The sequence below is a fragment of the Alligator mississippiensis genome, chromosome 4 (genome assembly GCF_030867095.1).
Source record: "Alligator mississippiensis isolate rAllMis1 chromosome 4, rAllMis1, whole genome shotgun sequence".
Taxonomy (NCBI): Eukaryota; Metazoa; Chordata; order Crocodylia; family Alligatoridae; genus Alligator; species Alligator mississippiensis.
This window is the reverse complement of record NC_081827.1, coordinates 234,908,452-234,923,669: the sequence shown is the minus strand read 5'-3', so window position 1 is coordinate 234,923,669 and position 15,218 is coordinate 234,908,452. Positions and strand designations below refer to the sequence as shown.

The 15,218-nt window shown below is 47.9% G+C and overlaps 1 protein-coding gene across 5 annotated transcripts in view; it reads right to left on the bottom strand.

Annotated features, from left to right (window-relative positions):
- LRP1B (LDL receptor related protein 1B) overlaps positions 1-15,218 on the bottom strand; it is a 1,609,743-nt gene that overhangs the window by 55,656 nt on the left and 1,538,869 nt on the right. The window lies entirely within an intron of this gene.

The following is a 15,218-nucleotide window of genomic DNA, read 5'->3' as shown; positions in this document are numbered from 1 at the left end:
AAAAAAAAAGGTGTCTTGTGAGGCATATTACACTAACATGCCAAATGACATAGTATTCTTTTTTTTGATCATTCAAAAACATATGCATGATTCTGCTTTGTTACCTTTACCTCTACAATCTTATGCACATTATTCTATATTCTATTACTCATTTCTTACATAATCTCATATCTTTCAACCTGACAACACTTTGTTTTACCTTTTACCCTTTCATTAAACTCTTTCATTTCTCATGACTTTTTCTCAACAAAAAACTTTCTAAACTTTTTTTGAAAACAACTGTGTAGACCCAGAACTTGTTTTCCATCATCTTATCTTTTAAGCCTCTCTTCTGACCTCTTTAATCTTCAGACCACATTGATTGTTTTGATTTGCCATCTAAGCCCCTATTATCTCCCATAAACATTCCTTTTTTTTTTTTCCTTATGAGTCCCTTTTTTTCTCCCTTTCTCTCCACATACAGTCAGGCTGTTGTTTACTGTATCCATCACTCCACCACATTTTTCACTATGTCATCTCCTTTATTTCTAAACTTCTTAAATCAGGGGTGGGCAAAATGCAGCCCGGGGGCCAGATGCAGCCTGCCAGGCCATTCTATCTGGCCCGTGGGGCCCCTACAAAATTTAGAAAATTAATATTATCTGCCCTTGGCTGACTGTCATGTGGCCCTTGATGGCTTGCCAAAACTTAGTAAGTGGCCCTCTACCCCAAATAATTGCCCGCCCCTGCTTTAAATGAACTCTTTGTAGTGCACAAAGTTCTAATACTATTTTCCTTGATCTCCTCAAAGCCAGCTTTCACCACCTCTTGCCTCTGAAACAGCACTCATTTCACCATAGTCATTATAGTGACTTCTCTTAATTGTCCTTGATTTTCCTGGTGCACCAGGTCAATTACCACTTTTACTGTTTTTCTTTCATAGAATCATAGAAGATTAGGGTTGGAAGGGACCTCAGGAGGCCATATCTAGTCCAACCCCCCCCCCCCCGGCTCAAAGCAGGACAATGCCCAACTAGATCATTCCAGCCAATGCTTTGTCAAGTCATGTCTTAAAAGCCTCCAAGGGCGGGGGGGGGGCAGAGATTGGGGGCCCCCACACCTGTCCAGCAGGTGCCCATCTTAGGGCTCTGGAGGCGCAGGTGAGGGAGCTCTGGGAGGAGGTTAGCAGGCTGAGGGGGATCAGGGAGGCGGAGGATGAAATTGACAGTTATTTCTTTTCCCTGCAGGCCCAGGCACTGAAGGAAGAAGCAGCTCGGGGAGTGCCCGCCACAGCAGAGTGGCAGATGGTCACAGCCAGGACCGGAGCAGCTGGCAGCGAACTGGTACCAGCTTCTCTAGTCCGACTGGTGAACAGGTACGAGGCCCTGGCGACCCTGCAGGAGATGGAAGGGGAGGAAGAAACCCTTGGGCAAGAAGAAACACCACGTTCTTCACACTCCGAACAGATCAAGAGATCCACAAGGACCCAGAAGAGGAGGCGACGAGTGCTCGTCATAGGCGACTCCATCCTGAGAGGTACAGAAGGACCCATCTGTCGCCAGGACCCCTCAGCACAAGAGGTATGCTGCCTCCCTGGAGCAAAGATTCGGGATGTGATGGAGGTAATCCAGGCCAGGATCAAGCCCACCGATTACTACCCCATGGTCCTAGTCCATGTGGGTACTAATAATGTGGCCAGGAGAACCCCTGATCACCTGATGGCGGACTACCATGCTCTGGGCGGTGTGCTGAAGGAGTTCGGTGCACAGGTGGTTTTCTCTTCCATCCTACCAGTGACCGGACGAGGAAGATGGCAGGAGAACTGCATCCGAGAAACCAACTGGCGGCTTCGGCAGTGGTGTCTCAAGGCAGGCTTCGGCTTCCTGGACAATGACCCGCACATCACGACGAGGGACATGCTCAGCTGGGATGGGCTTCACCTGTCCCCCAAAGGTAAGCGTGTGTTTTCTACTAGGTTGGCGGATCTCCTCCGGCGGTCTTTAAACTAGGCTTATCAGCGGGAGGGGAGTACGAGGGAGGGGAAGCTGTGGACCACCAAACCATGTGGCACCCACAAGGACAGCTCAGCCTGAAGAAGGAGAACATTGGAAACCTGAAAGCCATGGGGAGGCCAGCACTACAGAACAGGTAAGAAACAAGAAGGTAAGAAACAATGGGCCCCTTGGGACTCAGAGCGGGGGGGCAGCAAAGGCACCAGTCACAGGGCTCAAGTGCCTCTATACTAATGCTAGGACCATGGGGAACAAGCAGGATGAACTAGCACTCCTGCTTGCACTAAACACCTATGACTTAATGGGGCTAACAGAAACCTGGTGGGATTCATCCCACGACTGGGCAGTACATATTGAGGGCTATAGATTGTATAGAAAGGACAGGTCGGGGAAGAAAGGTGGGGGGGTTGCACTTTATGTCAGTGAGCAATATACATCAACCCTCATCAAGACAGAATCCAAGGTTGAGGAAGTAGAAGGATTGAGGGTTAGGCTACATGGGGGGCAAGGAGAAAGGGATTTGGTGGTAGGGGTCTGCTACAGACCCCCACACCAAGGGGAAGAAATAGATGCGGGGCTCCTGAGGCAACTCTCGGAGGCCATAAAAGCTAAAGAGGCGGTAGTCATGGGGGACCTAAACTACCCGGACATCTGCTGGGAGACGCAGACAGCAAGGTCCCATCGCTCACGCAGGTTTCTAACCTGTGTACAGGACCTCCACCTGACACAGTAGGTGCATGGTCCCACTAGGGAGAATGCCATACTGGATCTGGTATTGGCAATAGGGGATGACATGATAGGGGACCCCCAGATCGGTAGCCATTTGGGAGACAGTGATCACCTAATAATAGAATTCAACATAAGACATCGAGTGGGTAAGGTAACTAGTAGGGTGAAAGTGCTAGACTTTAGGAAAGCTGATCTCAATGCACTCAGGCGATTAGTCAAGGACGCACTGCAGAGTAGGAGTTTTGAAGGGATGGGAGCCCAAGAAGGGTGGCTGTGCCTTAAGGAAACGATCCTTCGGGCACAAAGCAAGACGATCCCCGAGCGAGGCAAAAGAGGGAAAGGGGCCAGGAGGCTTCCATGACTGACCAGAAAAATCCAGGGCAGCCTAAGGGCCAAAAGGGGAGCACATAAAAAGTGGAAACAAGGTGAGATCACTAAAGATGAATATACCTCCTCTGCTCGTGCTTGTAGGGAGGCAGTTAGACGGGCCAAAGCTACCATGGAGCTGAGGATGGCAACCCAAGTAAAAGACAACAAGAAATTGTTCTTTAGATATATAGGGAGTAAAAGGAAGGCCCAGGGAGGAATAGGACCCCTGCTAAATGGGCAGAAACAATTGGTGACAGACAGGGGGGACAAGGCTGAACTCCTCAATGAGTTCTTTGCCTCAGTGTTCCTAAGTGAGGGGCACGACAAGTCTCTCACTGGGGTTGTAGAGAGGCAGCAGCAAGATGCCAGACTTCCATACGTAGATCCTGAGGTGGTGCAGAGTCACTTGGAAGAACTGGATGCCTTTAAGTCGGCAGGCCTGGAGGAGCTCCATCCGAGGGTGCTGAAGGCACTGGCCGACATCATTGCAGAGCCACTGGCGGGAATATTCGAATGCTCATGGTGCACGGGCCAAGTTCCGGAGGACTGGAAAAGGGCTAACGTGGTCCCCATTTTCAAAAAGGGGAGGAAGGAGGACCCGGGCAACTATAGGCCAGTCAGTCTCACCTCCATCCTTGGTAAAGTCTTTGAAAAAATTATCAAGGCTCACATTTGTGAGAGCCCGGCAGGGCAAATTATGCTGAGGGGAAACCAGCACGGGTTTGTGGCGGGCAGATCGTGCCTGACCAATTTAGTCTCTTTCTATGACCAGGTTACGAAACGCCTGGACACAGGAGGAGGGGTGGATGTCGTATACTTAGACTTCAGGAAGGCCTTCGATACGGTATCCCACCCATTACTGGTGAACAAGTTAAGAGGCTGTTATGTGGATGACTACATAGTCCGGTGGATGGCGAATTGGCTAGAGGGTCGCACCTACAGAGTCGTGGTGGATGGGTCGGTCTCGACCTGGAAGGGTGTGGGCAGTGAGGTCCCGCAGGGCTCGGTCCTTGGACCAATAATCTTTAATGTCTTCATCAGTGACTTGGACGAGGGAGTCAAATGTACTCTGTCCAAGTTTGCAGATGACACAAAGCTATGGGGAGAAGTGGACACGCCGGAGGGCAGGGAACAGCTGCAGGCAGACCTGGATAGGTTGGACTAGTGGGCAGAAAACAACAGGATGCAGTTCAACAAGGAGAAATGCAAAATGCTGCACCTAGGGAGGAAAAATGTCCAGCACACCTACAGCCTAGGGAATGACCTGCTGGGTGGCACAGAGGTGGAAAGGGATCTTGCAGTCCTAGTGGACTCCAAGATGAACATGAGCCGGCAGTGTGACGAAGCCATCAGAAAAGCCAATGGCACTTTATCGTGCATCAGCAGATGCATGACGAATAGGTCCAAGGAGGTGATACTTCCCCTCTATCGGGTGCTGGTCAGAACGCAGTTGGAGTACTGCGTGCAATTCTGGGTGCCGCACTTCAAGAAGGATGAGGATAACCTGGAGAGGATCCAGAGAACGGCAACTCGTATGGTCAAGGGCCTGCAGACCAAGCCCTACGAGGAGAGACTAGAGAAACTGGACCTTTTCAGCCTCCGCAAGAGAAGGTTGAGAGGCGACCTTGTGGCTGCCTTTAAGTTCATCACGGGGGCACAGAAGGGAATTGGTGAGGTTTTATTCACCAAGGCACCCCTGGGGGTTACAAGAAACAATGGCCACAAGCTAGCAGAGAGCAGATTTAGATTGGACATTAGGAAGAACTTCTTCACAGTTCGAGTGGCCAAGGTGTGGAACGGGCTCCCAAGGGAGGTGGTGCTCTCCCCTACCCTGGGGGTCTTCAAGAGGAGGTTAGATGAGTACCTAGCTGGGGTCATCTAGACCCAGCACTCTTTCCTGCTTATGCAGGGGGTCGGACTCGATGATCTATTGAGGTCCCTTCCGACCCTAACATCTATGAATCTAAGGATGGAGACTGCACCACCTCTCTAGGTACCCTGTTCCAGTGCTTCACCACCCTCCTAGTGAGAAAGTTTTTCCCAATATCCAACCTAAACCTAATCCAACCTTCATGAGCAGACAGAGGTAGTTAGCTTTGTTCACCTGAAGTCAGGAAGAAGGTAGGGCAGGGCGGTACATTATAGGCCAGTGGAGTTCAATCTTTTGGTCCCATGGGCCACATGAGTGATGGGGGGTTGGGCCACAGGCTGTATCCAACTCCATGCACCAGGATCATGCCTCCATACTGAACCACCCCATGTTCTGGATTCAGGGCCCCAGGACCCTGCACCTCCCCTGCTTAGCCCTGCCTGCTGGGATGAAGGCTCTGGAATCCCATACCAGTTCTGCTTGGCCCTGCACACTGGGATCTTGGCCCTGGAACCCTGCACTGCCTCTTCTTGGTCTCACATGTCCCCATAACTCCACCTCTACCTGGCCCTGTGCACTGGGATCAGGCTCTGGGACTCCAAGATATTCATCTAGGTCCATGCACTGGGATCAGGTCCTGCACCACACTCTACACTGAATGTAGCATGCAGGGCCATGTCCCACAGACCCACAAGGAGCTCCATGAACTGGGTGACAAGGCTCTGGGGGGCCTGATCTGGCTTGTGGCCCAAGGTTTGAACACCATTGTTAGATATTAACTTATTTAGAGAGGCATATGCTTTCAATATGGACAAGTGCACGGTGCTGCACTTGGGCAGTAGTAACCGGCAACACACTTATAAGATGGGAAACTCCCTTCTTGAGAGCACGGAGGCAGAGAGGGATCTTGGAGTCATCATTGACTCCAAGATGAACATGGGCCGACAATGCGAGGTCACAGTCGGCAGGGCTAACTGGACCCTATCGTGCATCCACAGGTACATCTCAAGTAGGGCCAAGGAGGTGATCCTCCCCCTCTACGTGACACTGGTCAGGCCACAGCTGGAATACTGTGTCCAGTTCTGGGTGCCCCACTTCAAGAGGGATGTGGACAACATTGAGAGGGTCCAGAGGAGGGCCACTCACATGATCCAGGGACAGCAGGGCAGAACCTACAATGAGAGGCTATGGGACCTGAACCTGTCCAGCCTTCACAAGAGAAGGCTGAGGGGGGACCTTGTGACCATCTATAAACTCACTAGGGGTTAAGTGTATAAACTACTATTTCTATAAACTCAGAAGGGTTTGGGGGAGACCTTGTTTCCCCCAGCGCCCCCCGGGATAACAAGAAATAATGGCCACAAGTTGTTGGAGAGTAGGCTTAGATTAGACATCCGTAGGAACTACTTCACAGTTAGGGCAGCTAGGATCTGGAACCAACTTCCAAGGGAAGTGGTGCTGGCTCCTACTCTGGGGGTCTTTAAGAAGTGGCTCGATGCCTACATGGCTAGGGTCACTTGAGCCCAGTTTCTCTCCTGCCCAGGCAGGGGTCTGACTTGAAGATCTACAAGGTCCCTTCCGACCCTACTTCTATGATTCTATGATAAGTACCCTTAAGATTTTTTTTACAAGAACACTTTGTTGCTCTTTTCTACATTTATGATTGCTACTTGAACATGAGGTTTTGATAAATCTTTCTTCCCTATTCCTTTCCTCTCTCTTCTCATGTTCCTCCATGGTCTAAATGTAGCTGTGCCACCCCCCCCACCCCTTTTTTTTTTTTTTAATACACGTATCCTCATTCAAAACTTCAGTGTTTCTTATCACTCTGGTACTAACATGTCTCAAATGTACATGTACACATATGACCTTTCCTTGTTTTGCCATATTCTCATATCAATGTCCCACCACTTCAATTAATAAAAACATGAATCTTTAATTTTTCCTCTGATCTATCCAGGTTATATACCACGTCCATCATTATCCTAGTGCCTCACCATGACTTCTTCCATGAAAGAGAAATTGCTAATTTTTTCTTTAAACTTCCAAGGAAGAAGATAGGACCATACCTGTCCTGCCCCCCACCTCAGTTCTCCCTCTTCTATTACAGCTAATACAGTCAAGCCGTTCCTTCTTCTCTTTTTCTTCCTTTTCCAAATTATCTATCTATCGACTGGTAAACTAAAATATTTTGCATATTTTTTCTAAAGTTCATTCAAGTAAATCTTTTTCTAATGAATTCTGCAGGAATAAAATCACCAATTTAAAATAACTCTAACAAGTCTGTTTATTCTTAAAAGGTATATAACTGTTATGACTGTTGCTTTAATAGTTATGGCTCAAAGCATATCTCAGCTTAGGTCACTGGGAAGGATTGTGTAGTCAACAGTTATATACCTTGTCAGGAAGGCTTTGGCTTTCATGACCACAGCCCGCTCTTTGGCGAAAGAGGCAGCGAGCTGCTGGGAAGAGATGGTCTCCACCTCTCTCCCCTAGGGAGGAGGCTCTTCTCAGCCAGACTGGCTGGCCTGCTCCACCGGGCTTTAAACTAAGCCCGCTGGGGGACGGGGGGACTACCGCCACTGCTGGCCCGCTGAACAATCCTTGCAAAGCCAGTGGATCACGGCACTCAAGGGAGCCCACCCCAGCCCCAGCCCTGGTAAAATCTGTGGGCAAGGAAGGAGCCCCCCAGGGGGCACTTGCCTGCCTGTACACAAATGCCAGGAGCTTGGGGAAAAAGCAGGAGGAGCTCATCCTCCTGCTCAGTGCAAACAATTACAATGTCATAGGGATCACGGAGACCTGGTGGGACTCCACCCATGACTGGACCACGGGGATAGATGGCTATACCCTGTACAGGAGGGATCGTGTACAGAAAAGGGGCGGGGGTGTAGCTCTCTATGTTAAGGAAAGCTACGCGTCCCTGCAAGCCGATATTGGTGACCAGGGTGGACGGCTGGAGACCCTCTGGGTTAAAATCCGTGGGGAACACGGCACAGGGGACACAATGGTGGGAGTCTATTACAGACCTCCCACCCAAAGTCCTGAGCTAGACCAGGAGTTTGCCCAGGAACTGGCTGAGGCAGCTTGCTCCAGGACCATGGTTGTCATGGGTGACTTCAATTACCCAGACATCTCGTGGGAGGATCGCTCAGCAAAATCTGAGCGGTCGCAGAGCTTCCTCTCGTGCGTGGATGACCTCTACCTGACTCAAGAAGTCTATGGGCCAACGGGAGGCAAAGCGCTGCTCGACCTGGTGCTGGCTACTGGGGAGGACCTAGTCGGCGACCTAGTGATTGATGGGAAGCTGGGTGACAGCGACCACGAGCTGATCACCTTCACCATCTGCTGAAAAGCTGGCAAGTCAGTCAGCAACACGCAAGTCCTTGATTTCAGGAAAGCCGACTCTGACAAGCTCAGGAGGCTTGTCAGTGAGGCCCTAAGGGACTGTGACCACAGGGAGAGGGGAGTTCAAGAAGAGTGGTTGCTCCTCAAGGGAGCGATCCTCAATGCACAAACTAAGTCTATTCCATCTCAGAGGAAAGGCAGCAAGAGGGCACAGCAGCCCCCCTGGCTCTCCAGGGACCTAGCAGACCTCCTGAGGCTAAAAAGAAAGGCCTACAAAGGATGGAGGATGGGAGTCACCTCCAAGGAGGATTATTCTGCACTGGTCCGGTCCTGTAGGGAGCAGACCAGGAAAGCCAAGGCTGCAACTGAACTCCAGCTAGCTTTGAGCATCAAGGACAATAAAAAGTCCTTTTTCAGATATGTGGGGAGCCGGAGGAAAAGCAGGGGCAACGTTGGACCCCTGCTGAACCAGATGGGGCAACTGACAACTGATGCCCAGGAAAAAGCCAACCTATTAAATAGGTACTTTGCATCGGTCTTTCATCAGCCCCATGGGACGCCCGTGCCCGCTACAGGGCCGGGAAGTCCGGGTGAGGGTGATCCCCTGCCCTCCATTAATGCTGATTGTGAAGGAACATCTTGAGAAGCTGGATACCTTCAAGTCAGCCGGCCCTGACAGTCTTCACCCCAGGGTACTCAAGGAGCTGGCGAGCATCATAGCCCAGCCTCTAGCGCGGATCTTTGAAAACTCTTGGCGCTCTGGTGTAGTGCCCGAAGACTGGAAGAAGGCCAACGTGGTGCCTATCTTCAAGAAAGGGAGGAAAGTGGATCCGGCTAACTATAGGCCCATCAGCCTGACTTCTATCCCGGGGAAGATCTTAGAAAAGCTTATTAAGGAGGCCATCCTTAATGGACTGGCCGACGCCAACATCTTAAGGGATAGCCAGCACGGGTTTGTTGCGGGTAGGTCTTGCTTGACCAATCTCATTTCCTTCTACGACCAGGTGACCTATCACCTGGACAAGGGAGATGAGATTGATATCATATATCTTGACTTCAAAAAAGCCTTCGATCTGGTGTCCCATGATCGTCTCTTGGAGAAACTGGCCAATTGTCGCCTTGGGTCCCCCACGATCCACTGGCTGGAAAATTGGCTCCGGGATCGGACCCAGAGGGTAGTAATTGATGGAAGTCACTCATCGTGGTGTCCTGTGACCAGTGGGGTCCCCCAGGGCTCTGTCCTTGGACCCATACTGTTCAACATCTTCATTAATGATGTGGACACTGGAGTCAGAAGCGGACTGGCCAAGTTCGCCGATGACACCAAACTTTGGGGCAAAGCATCCACACCAGAAGACAGGCGGATGATCCAGGCTGAGCTGGACAGGCTCAGCAAGTGGGCGGATGAGAATCTGATGGTGTTCAACACCGATAAATGCAAGGTTCTCCACCTTGGGAAAAAAAACCCGCAGCATCCTTATAGGCTCGGCAGTGCTATGTTGGTTAGCACTATGGTAGAAAGAGACTTGGGGGTCATCACTGACCACAAGATGAACATGAGCCTGCAATGCAGTGCTGCGGCTAGTAAAGCGACCAAAACGCTGGCTTGCATCCATAGATGCTTCTCAAGCAAATCCCGGGACGTCATTCTCCCCCTGTACTCGGCCTTAGTGAGGCCGCAGCAGGAGTACTGCGTCCAGTTTTGGGCTCCACAATTCAAAAAGGATGTGGAGAAGCTTGAGAGAGTCCAGAGAAGAGCCACGCGCATGATCAGAGGTCAGAGAAGCAGACCCTACGATGACAGGCTGAGAGCCCTGGGGCTCTTTAGCCTGGAAAAGCGCAGGCTCAGGGGTGATCTGATGGCCACCTACAAGTTTATCAGGGGTGACCACCAGTATCTGGGGGAACGTTTGTTCACCAGAGCGCCCCAAGGGATGACAAGGACAAATGGTCACAAACTACTACAAGATCGTTTCAGGCTGGACATAAGGAAGAATTTCTTTACTGTCCGAGCCCCCAAGGTCTGGAACAGCCTGCCACCGGAGGTTGTTCAAGCGCCTTCATTGAACACCTTCAAGATGAAACTGGATGCTTATCTTGCTGGGATCCTATGACCCCAGCTGACGTCCTGCCCTTTGGGCGGGGGGCTGGACTCGATGATCTTCCGAGGTCCCTTCCAGCCCTAATGCCTATGAAACCTATGAAACTATTTGAATGAATTTTTCACATTTGATGCTGCTTTAGTTATTCAAATCTAACCTAAGCTGAGAGTTTCAAAGCTGCTATGAGAGTTGGATATCCACTTGGTACTAATTTTAATAGAGAATCCTGAGGCCAAATGCCTCAGATAACACTGAAACATGAGCAGTATTGACGAAGTCGTATTAACTTTTAATTCAAACTTCATATGCCTTGAGCCATAATTATTAATGTTACATTAGCAAATATACTGTTTTATGTTTTATATAGTATTTGGCTTACTTTTTTAAGAGCAGTGCTCATGCCTATTAATATGTCAAGGAATCCCTTCCCACTCCCCACTACCACCAGCCCTGCCTTATGATTCTTTATGATATCCTTTACAGAGGTAAAGGATAAAGCAGCTACACACCCAATGCAGCCCAAAGCACAGAGAAGTAGGTAAAAACCTGATCACCTCTCAAGTGTCAGTGAACTTTTCTGAACAGAAGAAAAATTGGTTTGCCCACCTAATCAGACTAGCTACCTTGAAAGTCCTTCACTTTGTCATCCACTAAAAAGCCCTGGCTTTGTGGAAAAGTTTTTATAATTCAAAGAAGCCAATTATCACCTCTCAGGCAGAGCTCCATCGCTTTTGTTGTCTCACCCAGAGACCAACATGCAACTTTATTGCACTGGAGATATTTCTAGGAACACACACACAATCCTGATATGCATCCCTCTGCCCCCCGCCATAGCCCCGCAGTGCCCCTCACTCCTGACCCGCAGCCCTGCCTTACAATTCTGATAGGCCACTCCTCCTTTGCCACCGAAGCAAAGCAAGATCTCAAACTAAGCTCCCAATCAGGCACACACTGCACTAGGTATTCTGCAAACTGTAGTTCTAACTAGCAGCACCCATGTGGAAAACAAACCCAGGGAGGAAATCCTGGATATCTGGCTTGCATTTAATAAACCCGCCTGGATGCAGCACAGGGATGGGGCTGACCACAGCCTCCCTACCCTCGCCTTCCCCCAGGCAGCATCTGCCTGCTCAGCCTCCATGAGCACAGGCACCAGCCCCTGTGCTGCCCTCAGAGGCAACCCCACCCCTCCTGCCCTGTAGCAGCCCCTGCCTCTGCCCCCTGTGGGAGCAAGGGGAGAGAGGGAGGGATGAGCAGAAGCCAAAAAACGAAAAAGAAAAATAACAGCAGCAAATAACAAAGGCACCCAGTGGCCAAAGGCCTGAACTACAGAAATAGTGCAGTGCCACCAGGTGGCAAAAGACAGTAATTATAAGTCTTTGAGTCGCTTAGTGTTTGAATGACGCAAATCCAAAGATAGGGCAATGTAAGCAGGAACTGTCACAAAATAAAACATGTCCCCCAGTGTTAGTTTAATGCACTGAAAAGATTTTTAGAGCAAGGGGAATCCTGATCGCACAAACACAAATGCAGCTGCGTTGGCATAAACGGGAAATCTTGTGTCATTTACAAACACCCCTAAACACCATACACTTGTTGACATAGACACCTTTTTGGGGAAATGACTCACTAATGTACTTCTGGATTTGGATTTCTGCCACTGATTTGGGTATTTTCAGAAAATCATTAAGTAGAATCGTTGCTTATGTCATGCACTTAAAAAAAAAAGGAATTAAAACTATTTAAAACTTGAAATTAGTCTTTTGTGTCAAAATCAATGGGTTTTTTTAACTGATGGGCAATCTATATTTTGCCTGTTTGTAGGAGAATCTGATTCTATTCTGTGCAAAAGTAGGTTTATAAATATACCAAATTGTTGCTGCTAACATGCAGATGTCTATCCATGATACTACAGGTATATAATTACTGACGTTTTAGTGACAACTGCATGGGAGGCAAACACAGACAGAACTGAAGTTATTTGCTTGCCTATAATCATGCAGTTGGTCTGTTTCTGAAACCGGACAAAAACCTGTCCCCTGACTTGTAGTCTCAGTCTCTAGCCATTAGCGGAAAGTATTTTAATTTTTATTCATTGTAATAAGGGTATAGCTTTCTGGATTACCAATGATCTCAAGACTGTGTCAGTTTCTGCCAGATGATGTCAATTACTGCAATACCTTATTTGAAAAATATAGTAAGGAAGTATTTTTTTTATAACTTTAGCTGTCTTTAATGCAATGTATTTTGTAACTTAAAAAAGTATTCATATTTTTTTTTACTCTCACTTTCATATGTCTTTCTCTCATTTTTTTCTGTTCTTCCATCCTTATGATTTGTAAGATTTACTGCACAGGGACACTACCATTCCCTATTGCTTTCACCCTTCGCCTTACTCCTCCTTGATACATTGACCAGCTTGATCTAAATAATGTAAATTGCACCCAGATACTAGAGTAAAGGGTGGCTTATAAATAGTTGTTAAAGTAGAAACTAAAGTGCCCTCTACATGTTACAGGTGCTGCATAATTCACTGGTTAATAGCACAATTACCTTGAGACCAACTACACATGTAAACTACCTATTACACCATTAAAAGTTCCAATCAGCCATAAAGTTAGACCTAAAAAATGTGTACTAATTTTATAGCTGGTTGCTTTACAGCTTTAATGTGCACATGTAGCAGGGTGTGGCAGCTGTGTCTTCCAGCCCTGGGGTAATTGGGCACCACTACATCTGGCTGCCCCTTGGGTCAGGTCCCCCTGCACTGGCAATACGGCACAATGGGATCTAATGTACAATCCCACAATTGCACTGCCTGCCATGCATGTGTGGCATGGCAGGAGGCACAATTGTGTGGACCATACATTAAATCTCATTGTGACTTTACCTGTGTGTGTAGAGGGACCCTTACTATTGTAATTATTGTGTCTTAATAGGAAAACAATGTTTATCCTTAATAACTGAAAAGTTATATTTTGCATAATGTACTTGGAAATCTGTAGTCCCTGGGTGCATCTACACATGCAATTAACACGTAACAATAAACTTGGTCACAGTTTGCACTGGACTTTATTGCTCCTGGGTGCAGAATATACATGTGCACCCAGGACCACAGCATATTCAGCCAGGATAGAGCAGCCCTGGTTGGCAAAGGGTTGGGGAGTCAGTTGCTAGCCTGGGGCTGCTCTGCCCTGGTTCATCAAGCTCAGGGGGGCTGGCTGGGGCATGAGGACGCTACAGTGCAGGGCTAGTTGGCAGGCAACCCCCGTATTGCAGCACCCTCACACCTCTGCCAGCCCCAGTTACCATCTTATGTGTTTTAGCACACATAACTACTCCACTGCAAGATAGTACTTGTCCCAGACAAGTCCTATCCTACATCAGAGTCCCAATCCTGTATCAGAGTTAATTAGTTTTTTGCATCCTAATACAGGCACACATGTAGACAGTGATGCTTTACAGCAGGGCTAGTTATTCAGCTCTGCAGTAAAGTGCACACATGTAGATGCTCAACCTGAGACCTAGCTCTGTTATGTTATGTCATTCTTGTAAAAATTAAATGTGAAAAGATTAAAGCACAGAAAATCCTGGATGTTTTCATGACAGTTTTCATGTTTTGTTCTTTTTTTTTTTTTTTGGCTGCACAAACTACATTTTGTGTTGATTTTGTAAAAAAAAAAAAACCAAAACCAAAAAAAACAAACACATTTGGGGTAGGTAGAACAGAGATGATTCTGGAGGTACTTGTAGTTGTCACTTGGCAACAGATTTGGAACAAAATACTGAGAAAATGAAGCATGTGGAGCTCAGACAAACTGAAGCTTTCCCTGTTCCTGGAATTGATAAGTAAATTATAATAGTGTGGGATAGAAATAAAAATCTTAAAATATTGTTTGCATAGAGATTTTAGTTTATAGGTATAGACTGCTATATAAAAGCAAATAAGATGTCTGGTCTGTTTGCAAAACACATGTGAAAACATGTCAGGACTCTGTTCCTTCACTATCTAGAAGATTGCTTTTTCAGAATTTAGACATGGTAGATAGATATATATGAAAAGAGGAAAGTTGAAAGAATAATCTAAAAGTAGACTTTTAAATGTGCTGTCTCAGACTATGGAAACAGCTTGAATAAATAAGAAAAATATCCAATATTCAATATTGTGTTGTATGGAATAAGGCCTCTTGTAATGAAAGGACTGAAGATAGTATGTTGTGTTTTAAGAGCTATATATGTTTTAAGAGCTGTCTTTGTACATAGTGGCCATGTCCAGATGAGTGCAGATGTTTGGTTCCCTAGGGACAAGTAGCAGCAGGGCACCTTGCACCGCAGCTACTTGTGCCCAGGGAATGCCTGTACCATGTGCACTTTGGGGTGTGGCAAGTTAACCCAGGGTGGTAGGGGACGCCGGGGTCAGCATTGTGCTGGCCCCAACAGCCTTACTTGAGGTCCTATGGGCCTCCCAGTGCTATAGCTGTGGCAAGACGGAGCCAGACAGAGCCTGGCTGGCAGCCAGACTATGACTCCATTTTTCAGCTGTATGCGCTGCCCATGTTTACGCTGCTCTGGCGTATTTTTCCTGCTTTTTTGCCCCCTGGATATGTTTTTTTCTACAACAAAAAAACATTGAAAAAAAAGGAGCAGCACGCACATAGGCAGTGCACCCTTGCAGTATGGAGAACATCTGATTGTTAGGTATGCGGCACTGCAGACATGTCTGTAGTGCTACATACTGCACAGCTGCACTCATCTAGACATACCCAGTTTTTGTTCAAAGACAGGTAGTATTGCTGGATAAACAACATC